The sequence below is a fragment of the Canis aureus genome, chromosome 9 (genome assembly GCF_053574225.1).
Source record: "Canis aureus isolate CA01 chromosome 9, VMU_Caureus_v.1.0, whole genome shotgun sequence".
Taxonomy (NCBI): domain Eukaryota; kingdom Metazoa; phylum Chordata; class Mammalia; order Carnivora; family Canidae; genus Canis; species Canis aureus.
Window position 1 is genome coordinate 29,933,152 of NC_135619.1, and position 15,463 is coordinate 29,948,614.

The 15,463-nt window shown below is 47.3% G+C and overlaps 1 protein-coding gene and 1 long non-coding RNA gene across 4 annotated transcripts in view; one reads left to right on the forward strand and one right to left on the reverse strand.

The window, feature by feature from the left end:
- LOC144320557 (uncharacterized) overlaps positions 1-12,494 on the forward strand; it is an 18,267-nt gene extending 5,773 nt beyond the window's left edge. Inside the window, exons 2-3 of the long non-coding RNA XR_013386190.1 lie at positions 6,205-6,260; positions 8,478-12,494. This is a non-coding gene — a long non-coding RNA (uncharacterized LOC144320557). The remainder of the gene's footprint in view (positions 1-6,204; positions 6,261-8,477) is intronic.
- VCPKMT (valosin containing protein lysine methyltransferase) overlaps positions 8,409-15,463 on the reverse strand; it is a 44,528-nt gene continuing 37,473 nt past the window's right edge. The window contains exons 7-9 of one of the 3 annotated variants that reach the window (XR_013386182.1): positions 12,699-12,786; positions 11,704-11,783; positions 8,409-10,590 (exon numbers count right to left, since the gene is read on the reverse strand). The gene's annotated coding sequence lies outside the window, so the exon portion shown is untranslated. Of the gene's footprint in view, positions 11,784-12,698; positions 12,787-15,463 lie in introns of all 3 variants that reach the window. The other 2 variants (XR_013386183.1, XR_013386181.1) reach the window with 2 other exon arrangements.

Here is a 15,463-nt window from a genome sequence, read left to right on the forward strand (position 1 = left end):
GTCTGAATCACCCTGAGAACTTCTTAACTTTGCAGATTCCCTAGGCCTTCTCCAGAACCAATTAATCTAGGATATGCTGGGTGGGGCCCGAAGGATTCTGATAGAGCTGAAACGGGTCCAACCTGAGAAACACTGAAAGCCATGGACGGAATATAAACTGTCATTCATTTACCAGACCTTTCTCACGTGTCCCTTGCCCTCTTAGGAGAGGTCCTCCTCGCCTCTCCACCCTCATCCGCCTCACCCCACACACCCTGATCTCCATGGTACTTTTCATCTTTGACCTTTGCTTGCTACTGCCAAGAATATCATCTCTGAAAACCTCTTTCAAAGGGGGGTAATTCTTACTCCTCTTTCGTAACTTTGCTACTCAAAGCATCTGCATCACCTGGGAGCAGAATCTGGGCACCTGGGTGGCTCAGTGGTTGAATGTCTGCTTTTGGCTCAGGTCATGATCCCAGGGTCCTGGGATGGAGCCTGCTTCTCCCTCTGCCTAGGTCTCTCATGAATAGATTTTTAAAAATCTTTTAAAAAAGAAAGAAAGATGGGATGCCTGGGTGGCTCAGTGGTTTAGCGCCTGCCTTCAGTCCAGGGCCTGATAGAATCAAGTCCCACGTCGGACTCCCTGCATGGAGCCTGCTCCTCCCTCTGCCTGTGTCTCTGCCTCTCTCTCTCTCTCTCTCTCTGTCTCTGAAGAATAAATAAAATCTTAAAAAAGGAAAGAAAGAAAGAAGAAAGAAAGAAAGAAAGAAAGAAAGAAAGAAAGAAAGAAAGAAGAAAGAAAAAAGCAGAATCACAGTCATCACTCCAGCTCTACAGAATCAGAACCCAGGGGATTCCTATACATGTCAGAGAATAGGAAGCACAACTTTATAATTCAGCTCAAAAACCACATCTTCCAGGAAATCTGACACATACCCACCAAGTGTTCTTCCAAACTAATACTGGGCAGCACGACTACTTCACTTATAACCTTTCACAATTTAGGGCTCCTGTAACCCAGCCCTGGGCTGCAGCAGAAATGCCTCTTTCTATTCTTGCCCCCACCTCCCCAAGTCCTCAAACAGCGAGTGTCCAGTTCACTGCTGAATATCCAATGTGTCCTTCACAAGGTAGGAAGAGCAATGGCCTGGGAGCCAGAGGCTAGTTCTCACAAGTGGCTGTGCCACTAATTGCTAATGTCAACTTGGGCTGTGCTAATGTCACCTTTTGCTTCTTTGAACCTCGAATTCTTGGCCTATAAAGAACGAATAGTAAAACTTGCCTAGTCTACCTCACTCCTTCCATAAGGTATTTCTACTGAGTCACAACTATGCCTGGGTGTGATGTGCACATGCACGAACACACATGTGCTCACACACACACATTCACATTCACAGCCACTTGCTCTCTGTGCTGTTCATCAGACCAAATAAAACCTAGCAAAGCCCCTGTCTTTCCATGCCACCCTAATGGTGCTCATGCACGTCCAAGCAGATGCTCTCAAGGGCACCAACACCAACCAAAAGAAAGGCAAACACTAGGTTCTTTTTAGGTCATGTTTCATAGTCATGGTCCAGTTTCTAACCATGGTGATGAAGCATGATTACATTGATGAATTTGAAATCCTTGTTGGTAACAGCTGGGAAAATATTTGTGAGCCTCACAGGAGGTGAAGCAAGTGTGGAGCTCCAGTTGTGATGTGCAACTCAAAGATCTAGAAGGATGGTAGGACAATCTGCTCCTGTCCCTTCAGTTTGGTTTTATTATACTGATGATCTCAGCTGGCATTATGGATTAAAACACACAGAAGGAAAAATCCTGGGATTATTTTTCTAGGGGTGTAATACATACAAATAAAAGGTCTCAGTGGACAAGAGAGATTGAGAGAGAGAGCGAGAGCTAGAGAGAGCGCAAAGCCCTTGGTCAGCTGTCTGCCAGCTGCTGCGGAGTCCCAGCCAGAGCGCTGGGTGAGGAGGAACTCAATCCCTTGGCATCCACAAGAGTGTCTAGACTGGAGATTGTCCTGGGGCAGGCCAGGCCTCGGGTACATGTGGAATTCTCACTGAGGAGCATCCTGGAGCCATTAGCATAGGCAGAGGGACACTGGCCATCCAGGGAGCCCAACCCAGCAGAACCCCAGGCTTGCTTCAGCAGAAGAGAAAGGGACTATGGGCCCTTGATTCAGGGTGCTCACATAGGACATCTCTGGTGTCTTTATCTCTTACCAGCCGAGTGGAGAGCTAGAGGATGCTATAAACTGATACAGGGCCAGAGAACACAGGTTTTACTTTTGGAATGGTTAGAATTCTTAGGCAGTGGGGCGCCTGGGTAGCTCAGTTGGTTAAGTGTCTGACTCTTGATTTTGGTATAGGTCATGATCCTGAAGTAGAGAGATTAAGGCCCCTCCCCTCTGTGCTCAGCCATGGCATCTGCTTGAGATTCTCTGTCTCCCTCTGCCTCTTTCCCTCCCTCTACTCCAACTCTCTCTCCAAATGAAGAAATAAAATCTTAAAAAAAAAAAAAAAAAACACTTAGGCAGAGATGAGATTTGAAACTGGTCTATTCTCTCCTCTCCCCCCCAGGTCCCCATTTTGTTAGCAACAATGATTTATAACGCATCTACTATGTGCCATGCATAGCATCAAGCACTTATGTTATTTTAGTTTACACACTCTTCTAACAAAGTTAGAAATGAGGCCCAGGAGCGCATATGAGTTTTAGAACCTAAAACAGAACTTGGAGTTTCCAATTTCCAACTCCATATCACTCACGCTTTGGCTTTTCCCAAAGGGTTCTCAGTAGGATGCCAGTCAGGAAGGAGCTTCTGCAGTCAAGTGAATTTGGGACTGTTTGCATTTTGTGTCCCTTTCGGTTTCAAGATGCTTTAGCTGAACAACACAGAACAGCCCGTGGCCTCAACAATGAAGAAAGAGACCCAAGGGTTAATCCCACAGTTTAACAGCATCAGGGATTGAGACCAGCTTCTCTGAGGTGTTCTCAGCTTTTCACGCATCCAATATGACTGCAGCAGTTCCAAGCTCCTGTCTGTGCACAATGGTGTCCAAAGACAGGAAGAGGCAAGTGCCCGTATTGTCTTTGTTTCAAAAGTGAGGAAAACCTTCCTAGAAATTCCCAAGTCTGATTTGCCTTACATCCCATGGGCAGGGCTGCATCTCATGCCCACACCTCGAGTGATCACTGTCAAGGGTGGTGGGTCAGATTAACCACCATGCCTCCCGGCACAGGGAGGAGCCCACGAAACACAGGTATGTAATCAAATAAAATCCAAGTTATCAGGCAGCCCGGGTGGCTCAGAGGTTTAGCGCCACCTTCAGCCCTGGAGACCCAGGATCGAGTCCCATGTTGGGCTCCCTGAGTGGAGCCTGCTTCTCCCTCTGCCTGTGTCTCTGCCTCTCTCTCTCTCTCTCTCTGTGTGTGTCTCATGAATAAATAAAATCTTAAAATAATATATCCAGGTTATCTGAGCAAAAAAGTGGAGCAGAGAATGGTATTGAGGAGGAAACCCACAGGATTTTCCGCACGCCTCTTAAAGATTGACATTGTTCATTAGTACGCTGAAGGCTCTGCATAGTAAAGAGACCCATTTTACTTCTTTGAATGCCATTGTTTCCCAAAGTATGTTTTCCTTCGAGTTCTTATTAACTTCCTGCAGACACACTGAGAAAAACTAGATCCCCCAGGCTGCTTGTCCCCAAGACAGGACTGTCCTGAGAGCTTTTGAGCGCAGCCCCGGAGCCGTACAGAGCTCTATACAAACACAGAACAATGAGAATAGCTCAGTAATTTGAAGGAGAGTTTTCTTTGGCTCAATTAACAGGAAATAAAAGGAGGGTTTTTTTTTTTTTTTTTCTGCAGACTCATTTTCTTTTTGGCCATTCGAAATTAATAGGTCTGAGACATTACTTTTAGTTGAATTTCTTTTCACTAACCTTGCCACCAGGGAGGGAGAAAATGATGGCTTTTTTTTTTTTTTTTTTTTTTTTTTAATGATGGCTTTTAATAACGACGAGAGAGGGCTTGATGGTTAGGTCAAACCAGGACCGCGTTTCCTCCCGTTCTGCATGTGCATCAGCATTAGCAAAGCCTGCAAGAATGCTCTCCTGACTCACGGCTTCCCGTGGCCGCTTCTCCAAAGCCGAGGGCTGACCAGAAGCCTGGATGGCAGGCAAGCTGCTCTCACATCATCCTCAGCTCGGCAAACCCCTCCCTTTCCCTCCTCCTGCCTAATCCTCCTGCCTACCCCTCCTCCTTTGTGCTCCTTCCCTTGTTGGATGTTTCTTACTGGTTTACAAAAAGGAAACCATGAGGTCTCTTTGACATTGGTATTTGAATGAAAATAGAATCCCAGCTGTAGTCCTTTGCTTAGGAGGACAGCCAGGCAGGAAGGTCACTCTTTGCATTCAAGATAACTAAGGTTCAGGTTGATTTCACAGGTAAAACCACTGTTCTTTCTCCTCTTCATCCCTGGGTCCTCCTATGCTCTGGCCTGAGTTCCCATTCTCATATGTGTGTTTTAAGAGGCCAAGCCATGCAGGCGGGCATGGCAGGGAAGGACAGGCACCGTCAGCCTTCCTAAGCAGTCCTGCAAGGTGACAAGCGGAGCCCTCTAGGCTAGCATCTGGAGGAGAGACTGGGCAGGTAAGGTACAACTCCCTAGGATGTGGAGAGGAGCTCAGCTCACTCAACCTGGCTTATCCAGACACAGATCCATGCAATCAGATGCCATTTGCAAAGCTGGGGTTCCCAGACCTTGGGCTTTAGGCGGGTCTGTGATGGACCCTGCATGGGCTCTTGCTCTTCATCTTGCCTCCACTCTGCTGTACACATCTTCCTACTCTCTGACTTCAACCTCTGCCCAGTTGAACCTTCCCACTCCCTGGGCTCTTCCTTCCTTGATCTCTTTATCAACCATTTCTTTTACCCTATGCTCCTAAAACGTCTCTCATCCATCTGCTTCTCTCCCAGGACCTCTACTAGACTTGAAGTCACTATCACCTCCCACCGGCACTGGTCAGCCACATTTTCACTCCTTCACAGCCCAATCTACTCTCCACGCTGTAGCCAGTGAGACCTAAAATGTTACTCATCTGCTTGAAACCCTTTGGTAGTCTCTGACTGGATGAAGAATAAAATGCAAAGAATAAAATCTTTGCAGGGACGCACAGATCCTCTGGCATTATCTGGCCTGTGCCCCTCCTCTGCTTCCCACTACTCACTGTGATCAGTCATGATGCTGGCCTCCTCTCAGTTCTGAACAGGGTCAGCTTCATAGGCCTGAGACAAGTGCAGCCCCTTTGGGCCTTACACTCAGAAGTGGGGGTAGGAGGGTTATAGTTGGATTTTAATACCCTGTGGTCACCATCTTGAATTTTTTTTTTTAAAGATCTTATTTATTTGAGAGAGAGAGAGAGAGAGCACCAGCCAGGGTTGGGTGGGGGTGGGGGGCACAGAGGGAGGGGGAGAAGCAGGGAGCCTGACGTGAGGCTCAATCCCAGTATCCTGAGATCATGACCTGAGCCAAAGGCAGACGCTTAACCAACTGAGCCAACCAGGCTGCCATCTTGAATTTCTTAATAATTATCTTTGAATTTTTGTTTTGCAAGTGAAGCCTGATGGGTCAATGGAGCAGGCCATTTGCACTAGGCTTAGAGTCTCAACTCATCTGTCATTGTGTTTCCTACCACCTTCTGCTGCCTGGGGCCCCAGGTCCTCCTGGCCTACCTTTACCTTTTCTCTCCATGTCCTCCCTATGACCACTGCCACCCTCTGCCAGGCACATTGCCAGGGGGAGGCCCACATTCTGCTGTCATCCTTCAGCCCTGGTAACAGGCTGGGCAGGGTAGTAGGGAGGGTCAGAGTCGGGTACCTGATGTGACACCTCAGGACAGGGCACAGCAGCAACCATCTCCACTGGGGCTGACAGTCCCATGGCACATCTAATCTCTCACCTTATCTAGATCCAGGCAGGTATCATGCATGTCCTAGGACAGAGGCTGCAATCCTTTGGGGATCCCCCCATCTGCTGTAGGTTAAAGCATTAAGGCCCTGGGAGGGGGATATTGACTTTCCCACCACTGGCTGGAGGCCTGCATTTTCCTTTGTACTGGCTGGAGCCAATTATACAGCCATCCCTGATTCTGAGATTCTCTGGGCCTCTGCCCAGTTTGTTCTTCCCATGGTTGGTTCTTTCTCATCCTTCAGGTGTCAGCTCACAGCTCACCTCCTCAGATCCCTCAGCCCTGCTCCTCCTACTCGAGGTAGGTCACACCTGTTATCCCTGCTTTTCCTTCATGTCACTCATCATGATCCATAATAATGTATTTGCTCCACTGCTTGTTTTCTGTTGACCCAGGAAGTTAAACTCCATGAGGGCAGATTGCTTGTCTGTCTTGTTCACAATGACACCAATATCACCTAGCACCATCTTTAGTACAATGTCTGGCAAATAGTATATGCTCAACATATATTTATCTAGATGCAGTGTGGTGAACATGGTTCTTATTTAAAGCAAATGTGGCAAAAAAAAAAAAACAACAACAACTACATAGTGGGTCTACAAGTAAACGTTTGTTATTTTATTCTCCAAACTGTCCCGTATGTTTAAGATGATAACATTTTCAGGAAGTTTTAAAAGGAAAACTAAAGTTTTTGGGGGTGTTTATATACAAATCCTATAGGTATTATTTTCAACTCATGAATTTCCTCTCAATAAGTCTGTGGGTGTCTTTCCACATCAGTTCACATAGACCCATTCATCATTTTTAAATTGTTAAATACTTTCCCAATGTGCTTAGCAGTGGCACTCCTTATTTAGCTGTTTCCTTGTGCCTAGACAACAAGACTATTTAAATTGGCTTTTTGCTGTTGTGAGCAATGCATCCCTGCATGTGTATGAACATTTCTCTAAACCAGATAGCAGAAAGGGGACCTGCTTGGTTCCGAGGGCTTGCACATGTTTTAATGTATTAGATCCATGCCTTTAAACCTAAAAACTTGTCTCCTTGGCACAGAGGGACATCGTGGAAGACAAGGTAAGTGAGAAGATGTGTGTGGCTCTGAGCCCATTGGCTGGTGACCTTCGGTTCCCTTTCCAGACTCACACTTGCTGTTGCCTTTCCCTCCCTAATTCCTTATAGTCAATATGGGGAAGGTCCTGGTAGTAATTTATCTCTAGAAAAAAGAATGACTCCCCCCCCCCCTCCTCCCCCGTCTTTGTTTCTGCTCAGAGTCATTTCCTCTTCTCTGTGGGGTAGGATGGGAACTGGAAAGACTTGAGAAAAGTCCTTTATTTAAAAATAGTAGAGAATTGGGGTGCCTGGGTGGCTCAGGGTGTGATTCTGGGATCCTGATCGAGTCCCACATCGGGCTCCTTGTGGGAAGCCTGCCTGTGTCTCTGCCTCTCTCTGTGTGTCTCTCATGAATAAATAAATAAAAATCTTAAAAAAAAATAACAATAGTAGAGAATTGCTGCTTGGCATTTTTCCTGATTTTTATATACTGAAAAATCTGACTCTAGCTCCAATTGAGTTCAAGATTGATGGTGGAAATGTGTGGAGCCATGCCAGAATCCAGTATGCATTTATCCAAAAAGTCTGCACTGAGCACCTCAGGGGCACAGAATGGGCAATTAGGAGGTCACTGGCCCTAATGTAGAAGTGGGATTCCAGAAGCCCCTCTACTGTATGCATCAATGCCAGGATGGTTAGTGTTATGGATTGAACATTTGTGTCCCCCCCTCCCCCCCAGTTCATATGTTGAAGCTCTAATCCCCAGTGTGATGGTATTAGGGATGGGGGTCTCTGGGAGGTAAGTAGGGTAAGATGAGGTGATGGGGTTGAGACCTTGGTCCAATGAGATTAGTGCCCTTAGAAGAAGAGACACCAGAGAGTTATCTCTTTCTCTCTCCCTTTCTCTGTGGATATGTGTGTAGGGTGTGTGTGTGTGTGTGTGTGTGTGTGTGTTTGTACACAAGAAGGCAGCCATCTGCATTCCAGGAAGAGAGGCTTTGCCAGGAATCTCTCCAGGAATTGAATTGGCCAGCCCCTTGATATTAGAATACGAGCTTCCAGAGCTGTGAGAAAATACAGTTCTGGGGTGTCTGAGGGTTCAGCCAGTGAAGCACCTGCCTTCAGCTCAGGTCATGATCTCAGGGTCCTGGGATCAAGCCCTGTGTCAGGCTCCCTGATCAGTGGGGAGTCTGCGTCTCCTCCTGCTTCTGCCCCTCCTCCCACTTGTTCTCTTTCTCTCTCTCAAGTAAATAAAATATTTTTAAAAAGAGAAAAGTATCATGATATCAATGATTTATTTTCAAGTGGTTCAGGAAGAGAATGTGTACATGCATACAGAGAGAACACCAATGTGGCTAACTCGCCAACAGTTGGTAAACTGGAATTTATATATGGATGAATGTATGGGTGTTCATTGAATAATTCTGTAAACTTCCCTGTAGTTAGATTTTTTTTTTTTTTTTTAAGACAACAGGTTGGAAACAACAGTAGAGAATCCTGGTGACCCTGCAGAGGGTGAGTTGGAGAGAGGCCACAGTGCGGACTCGGGGAGGCTGAATAAGGAACTCCATCTGTTCAGGAGTTCTCTTGCCATCATTCATCAGCATGGTCTCCCATCCTGCTGTGGATGGACTTTTTCCAGGCAGCAGAGCACATGACCACAGGCCTCCCAGCTGGTAACCAGAAAGGAAAGGGATGGGGTGGTCCAACTCCCTGTTGCCACTTGAAAAATCCTGGGAAAGGGCTTTGATGGGCTTGGCTTGGGTCAGGTACACACCCTGGTCAGAAAAGGGCACCGTGGCCAGGACCCAGTACCTGCTTGTACTCCAGGTGGTGGGGGAAACTGGGGGCCCTCATGAAGGCCGTGAGGATCAGTTACACAGGGAAAGCAGGAGGAGGAGTGGAGCCAAGGAAATAAAGATGATTCAGCATTTGCTAACTACAGTGACTAGGTGAAAGTGAGGTCATTAACTAAAAGGGAGAATACAGGAAGAAAAGTCTGGAGTGTTCTATTATGAACTTGAAATCGGAAGACTTGGGGGCATCTAAGAGGAAAAACTTCATAGATTATTGGAAATATAGTTCTGGAGCTCGGAACAGTGTTGGCAGTCCCAGCCACCTGATGAAGTCATGGGCGTGCCAACTCCATACCAGAAAGGTGGAAGGTGCCACCTTGTCTGGCAGCCTAGAAGCAGAGGCCTCTCCTTGTAAGGAGGCCCCTTGGTGAGGGAGACGTTGGCTCATTACAAGGAAGGAGAGGTTGGAAGTCATTAGAGGCGCGCTATCACATTTCTGTTTAATGCCTCAGCATCCAGTGACTCAGCAGGGCCGCTCCTGCCACTTATTCCAAAGCACTGGGAGTTGTTGGGCAAATATTTGAATAGCATTCAGGTCCTAAACCTGCAATGCCCTGACTTCTCCCCCACCCTCTCTGTTGCAGAACCTCCTGCCTCTGTGTAGACACCCTCTCAGATTCTTTAAACCCAGCTACAGCAGGGGCCATTGAACCACTCAAAGCTCAAGTCTTTGAGCTTCCACAAACAGCCCCCTACCAAGGAAGATGTCACTGAGGGAAAGAAGGAAAAAAGCAGTATCACCAGAAGGTCAGGGTACTGGCACCCTTCTCCCATCCTTGTCTCCTGAAAACAGAAGGCTCTCCTTTACTATCATCCCTATCATCCTTCTGCCTTCTTATTCTATGCTTAGGAGAGGCTGGGTCTGCGGTTCAGCCTTGAGATCCAGGATTAGTCAGATGTGGGTTTGGATTCCAGTTTCTTTATCTACCAAATAGGAATAATGACACACCTTCCTCCGGGGAGTAAGCGAGAGTCAGTGAGACAAGGCAGACGAGGAGCTCTGCGGGCTGGGCGCGGGGACCCTGAGGCCAGTGTTCGCTCCTCTCTCCCACGGCGTCTGAACAAGGTCCCAGGTGGACACCTCCATCCCCTGTGCCTCTCAGCCCTCCCCCGGGACATTTCCGGTCACAAGGTCACAAAGCAGAGGAGATGCGCCTGCAATCAAGCCCCCGAGGAGGCTGTGGGGAGGGAGGCTGGGACTTCACTTGTGTGAACTGCACACCCAAAATAAGGCCAGGCAGCAGACTCTGGGAATTTCCTATACTCTTCGCTACGAATGTCCTATTTATAAAGCTGAGTCACTGCAAGCCGTTGTTCCGCAGCCGCTCGCTCGTGTGTGGAGATGGGCTGCAACAGGAAACGAGGAGCACACCCCAGGACGGCCTCACCCGGGCTTTCGGGGATGCCCTGGCTCCAGCCGGGCCTGGCTCTTCAGTGCGTGGAAGCACTTCACAGGCCCAGGCATTTGTCACTCCACCAGGCTTCTCTCCACCCCTCTTTCCATTGACAACTCTCTCTGGCTTCTTTGCTCCAGAATAGCTTCCTCTGTTTTGAGGTGATACGTCGACAAAGCAAGCCTGCCTTCTTTATGACTTGCTTCCAAGCAGAGCCAGGCCTGTCTCCCCACTGAGACCCTAAGGGGTCTGGCATCTGAGTGGGATTTGAAGGCATCTGTCTGCTTCCCGCATGAACAGACCTGTCCGGATGGCTCTGCTCCTCCCAATCTGTTAAAAGAAGCAGATTCTCTGAGGGGAGTATTCATACACTCAGGGCTTTGGGTACCAGGGGTCAGAATTCGTGAAAGTAAAGGGGCAAAAGGGGGAGCACAGGTGGGCAGAGAAGAGCTGCATTTAATGCACTCATTATTCAGTCCTGGGCGAGCCCTTGAAGGAGGGACAGGGAGGGAATGGCCTCCTCACTTCCTGCTTTAAAGTCACTCAGCCGGTGACTAAAATCAAGGTCACCAATCACAGCTGTTAACCAAGGCCTCTCCACTCTGCCTCCAGCAGCCCCATTAGATACTGTGCAGGGCAGGAGGCAGCCCCATTGCACCGTCTCTCAAGCGTGCAGAGATGTTTCCAAATCAAAGAACCCTTAACGTTCAGTATGGTTACTCGTTAAACAAGGCAGACAAGCTGCCCAGTTAAAACATTCTCGACTCCTGGACTTCCCTCAGTCAACTTCTCTTCAGTATCCATTGTAGGGTCCTCAACTTGGCTGCGCCTTATAGATCCAGCTCTGACTTGTGGGAGCTGTGGGGATGTAGGGAGATGAGACTTGGGAAAATCCCAGGCCCTCTGGCTTGGGGCTGTCGGGCCCTGTGGCTTGGCTGCAAGGGGGCAGCAATCATGGGGCAGGGCCTCTACTGGGGTTAGCATGGCTGGAGGTAGGCGGGTGGTGATTGGAGGTACTTCCTCACCCCTACATTAGGTGACCAACACCTCCCACGGCTTTTTGGTGAAACCGTGGGATGGTGGGTCTCTGGTCCAGCTACTCTTCTGGAACCAGAGATTCTTTTACCATTTACTGATTCTGCTATTTCCCAGGCCCCAGACAGATCACCGATCCTGTCAAAATGCCCCTCAAAAGAGTCTTTCCCTTTCCTTTGGCTTCTCCCTTCTTTCTAAATCCCTCCCTCTCTCTTTTGGGTGACATTCCCTCCTCTTTCCTGTTATCAGAGAACTTTTAGTAATCTTTTCTCCCACCACAGTAGTGGAGGGTAAGACTCCGAAGCTGTCAGAGTCACAGAGGACCCAGCCCTCCTATAGTGGGGGAAGAAGGAAACATTTTCCACTCCTCCCCAGTGAGTCATCCCCTTCGAAAATTATCACCACTACCTGCCACAGAAATTAAAGGCGGGGGTGGGGTGGGGTGGTGGTGCATGTGTGTTTCTTCCTGTAGCAAAGCAGAGTGTCACCTTAGAAAAAAACAAAGATACAAACAAATCAGAACTAGTAAGGTTCAGTTAAGTCTCCCAGATATAAAATCAACCTGCACAAAGCAGCGGCATCTCTCCTTGCTCACAATAGCTACTAGAAAATATTACTAAAAAGATACCATTCACAATAGCAACAAGAACTACAAAACATCTAGGTATTAGCCAAGAATACACAAAACTTCCATACAGATTTTAGAAATTCTAATAAAGGAAACAGAAAATGATCTGAATAAATAGAGCACATTCCATGCTTTTGGACTGGATGACCTAATATAGGATGACCTATCTTGGATGACTCTATAAAGACCTAATTAAATCAATGATTAACTTAAAAATTCAGTGCAATCTCACTCAAAATGCCAGCTGGATTTCTTTTTTGAGGAACTCAATAAATAAATAATTAAGTTAGTTTTTTTAAACAGGAAGAATAAAGAAGGAAGACTTCCTCAATCCAATACACTACAAACCATGGCAGTATCAGCGTGGTGCTGGCTCACGAACAGCCAGCTAGACCAGCATAATGGAACAGAAAGTTCTGTGACACACCCATGTGCTATATGTGTACAGAAACTGTACATAAAAACATACCTTCTCTATGGGTTAGGCCACAAGTTAAGGTTTTGCTGAGACATTCTGGTATACCAATATAATTGTAACAAGCATACCTGAGGAATAATGAACTATGTTTGTTGAGGTCCCTGTGTGGCTCAAGATGAGCTACCTAAAACTGTATGTGGTGGGAACAGCACTCAATGCTCTACAGGCCTAACTTTCTGGAGCTCTCTCCTGAAGTTGTAGTCAGCAGTGCATCCCCGCAGCATGAGATATAAGAAGCCAAGGCACAGAAGGCTGATGGAGGTTGGTGCACAAAGCATGGGGCACTCGGCTCCCTACCTGGAAACTGATGTGTGGCAAGGGACAGGATGAGCTCCAATGGCCAGAAGGGTGGGGGCATGGTGGGGGTGAGTCCAAGAAGGTGGATCTAGGTTGAGAAAAAAGACAAGGATTCCACAAAGCAGTTCCATTCTGAATGCTTAGCAACTTCTATATCTGCTAATTCATACAGATGTTCAGCTCTCCTGAATTCCTAAAAAGCATAAAAAACTTTAAGAAAAATATGACAGGAAAACCAAATCTCCTGAATTTCATTTCCATGCACTTCACATATCTGTCACTCCATGGCTTAACACAACTTGCTCATACTACATGTCCACCCTGTGTCTGCCAGGTTTATATTGCCATTTTGTCCTCATGGAGAGACACAGGCTTGTGAGCTTCCACTACTTGGAACATTGCTGGTTATGTGGGATGGCAGGGGAAGAACCACAGGGGAGCATTGTGATGGCTTATAAGGCTTTTGCCTGGAAGTAAAACATACGGTGCCGTTCATCTTTCATTGACAAAGCAAGTCACACAGCCATGCTCAACTTCAGTGGCTCAGAAAAATATAACCTACTATGTGGTCAGTAGAAGGAGAACAGAAATATTTGGTGACAAGCACTAATGATTTCCACAGCCCCCAAAGGGATATGCATTTGGAAATTAATTAAAGGCAGAAAGGTTTTCTGATATACACCCTAGTTTGTCCTGGTGGATTTTACCCCCAAACAAAAAATGCTCAGCTTTCTCACTTGTGATAAAACACTCAAAATTATACCAAGATTGGGAGTTCCACAATGACAGGGACAGTTTACCTGCCTTTACCTTTCCAATACAGAGCACCCGGTCGTGTCTGTACCAGGTGCAAAATCAAGATTTGCTGACCTGGGGGCTCTTGGGTGGCTCAGTCGGTTAAGTGTCCGACTCTTGGGTTCAGGTAATGGTCTTGCAGTGTGAGATCGAGCCCTGCATCAGGCTCTGTGCTCAGCATGGACTCTGCTCGAGATTCTCCCTCCCCCTCCTGCTCACTCTTTCTCTCAAATAAAAAAAAATTCTTAAAACAAAAAAAGATTTGCTGAACTGAAGAGGCATTGGAGGCAAGCAGGGTGAATTAGCAGGCATTCTCCTACAGAACTCATTGCTTAGCTTTGTTCTCCCTTCTACCAAATTCTGTCTTAGGACATTTCCGGGCAGTGCAGGGGAATGGGCCAGCGCTTTCCTAGCACCCTGGGTTATTACGGCTGTCCTAGGTGGCTAGTCTTCCTCAGCTGAGAGCCTGAGTTTGAACTTGCCCATGTCAGAAGCTCCAGAAGGGAGCCTCGGGATCATCCATCCTGAAACATGCATCTTACAGGTGAGTAAACTGAACCTAAGAGAGAGCAATGACTTCTATTTGCTTGCAGAGTCTGCCTTGGCCTTAGCATTCTCCAAAATGCTTGTGGCTGAACGAACTTTGCAGTCTCTCATCCTGGACCCCAGGGAGTATTCCGTCTGCCATATTGTACTGAGCCATGCTACACGTGTGTTCGGCAAAACTAAAGAGGGAGAGAGGGAGAAAGAGAGAGAGAGAGAGAGGAGGTTGGGGGCTGGGGGAAGAGAGCACTATTTAAATAATACAGGTAATTCTGCCTACATTTCCACTCAGTGAATGGATATGAATCTGCTGTTCCCAGTAGGTCTTGGTTTCTGCCTTCTTCTCATTGTGTAAGAACTAGCCAGGCCTGGTGTAGCATAGCCCCTGGACACAGGCCAATCCTTCACTGGGGACTCCACTGAAAAGACCATATTCTGTTCCAACACTGGAGGGATAGCTGGACCCACTGGACTTACCGGGAAATGGTTTCATGATCTCCAACATGGCAACTTCTGAGCAGATTTCCAAAGGTCATTTGGACCATCCTAACTGCCTTTAGAACCTAAGCCTGAGTAAGATGAGCCTCTGCTAGAAAGAGCAGATGATAAGCCTCTGCTAGGGTGACTGCCAGTGCAGGGGACTGGCTGCCAAGAAAGGACCCGGTCAGAACAGGGCCGTGTGTTCAATAAGCCTTTGGTGAGCTCTTGCTGGAGCATCTTGCGGGCAAGGAAGCAGGAGGAGGGTGCAAACTTGAACAAACCTACACATCGCTGGACTATAAAAATCATTAAAATATTAAAGAATTTAAAGGTTTAATGACCCAGCAAAGCTGGAAAGTACTTTCAAATGCAGATCTGAGTCATTAAAAATGCATTTACGTGCCACATTTACCTCCTGTGAAAACAGGGGCAAAACACATTTCAAGCAAGATTGCTGCAGCTCCCCAAAGAGGGTGGGCTAGAAAAGCTGAGAGTGACAGTGCTCAGGGAATGCCGAATAAGGTGCAAGTTCTCAGGTGCCCAGCCTCTCTCTCTGTAGGGGCTGGCGCCTCTGCCACCAATGAAGGCCACGCCAATTCACCACTCTAGAGACTTCCGAACTGTGCAAGATGCAGAAAGCATCTTTCTGAGTGAGATCCCGTCATAGAGAAAGATGCCAAAAAGAGTCTGGTTTGGCAGAAGCTTCGAGAGGTAAGGTGGTAGGACAAACGTATAGGGCAAAAATCACCGAGGGAAGCAACTCATCACAGAGACCGAATAAGTCTCCTACCAATGCATGGTTTGTTTTTGTTTTTTCTTACCAGACCTTAGTTTCTATATTAATTTGCTAGGGCCACTGTAACAAAGTGCCAGAGAGTGGGTGGCTCAGACAACAGAAATATACTTCCTCACAGTTTTGGGAGCTGAAGTCTGAGATGAAGGTGCTG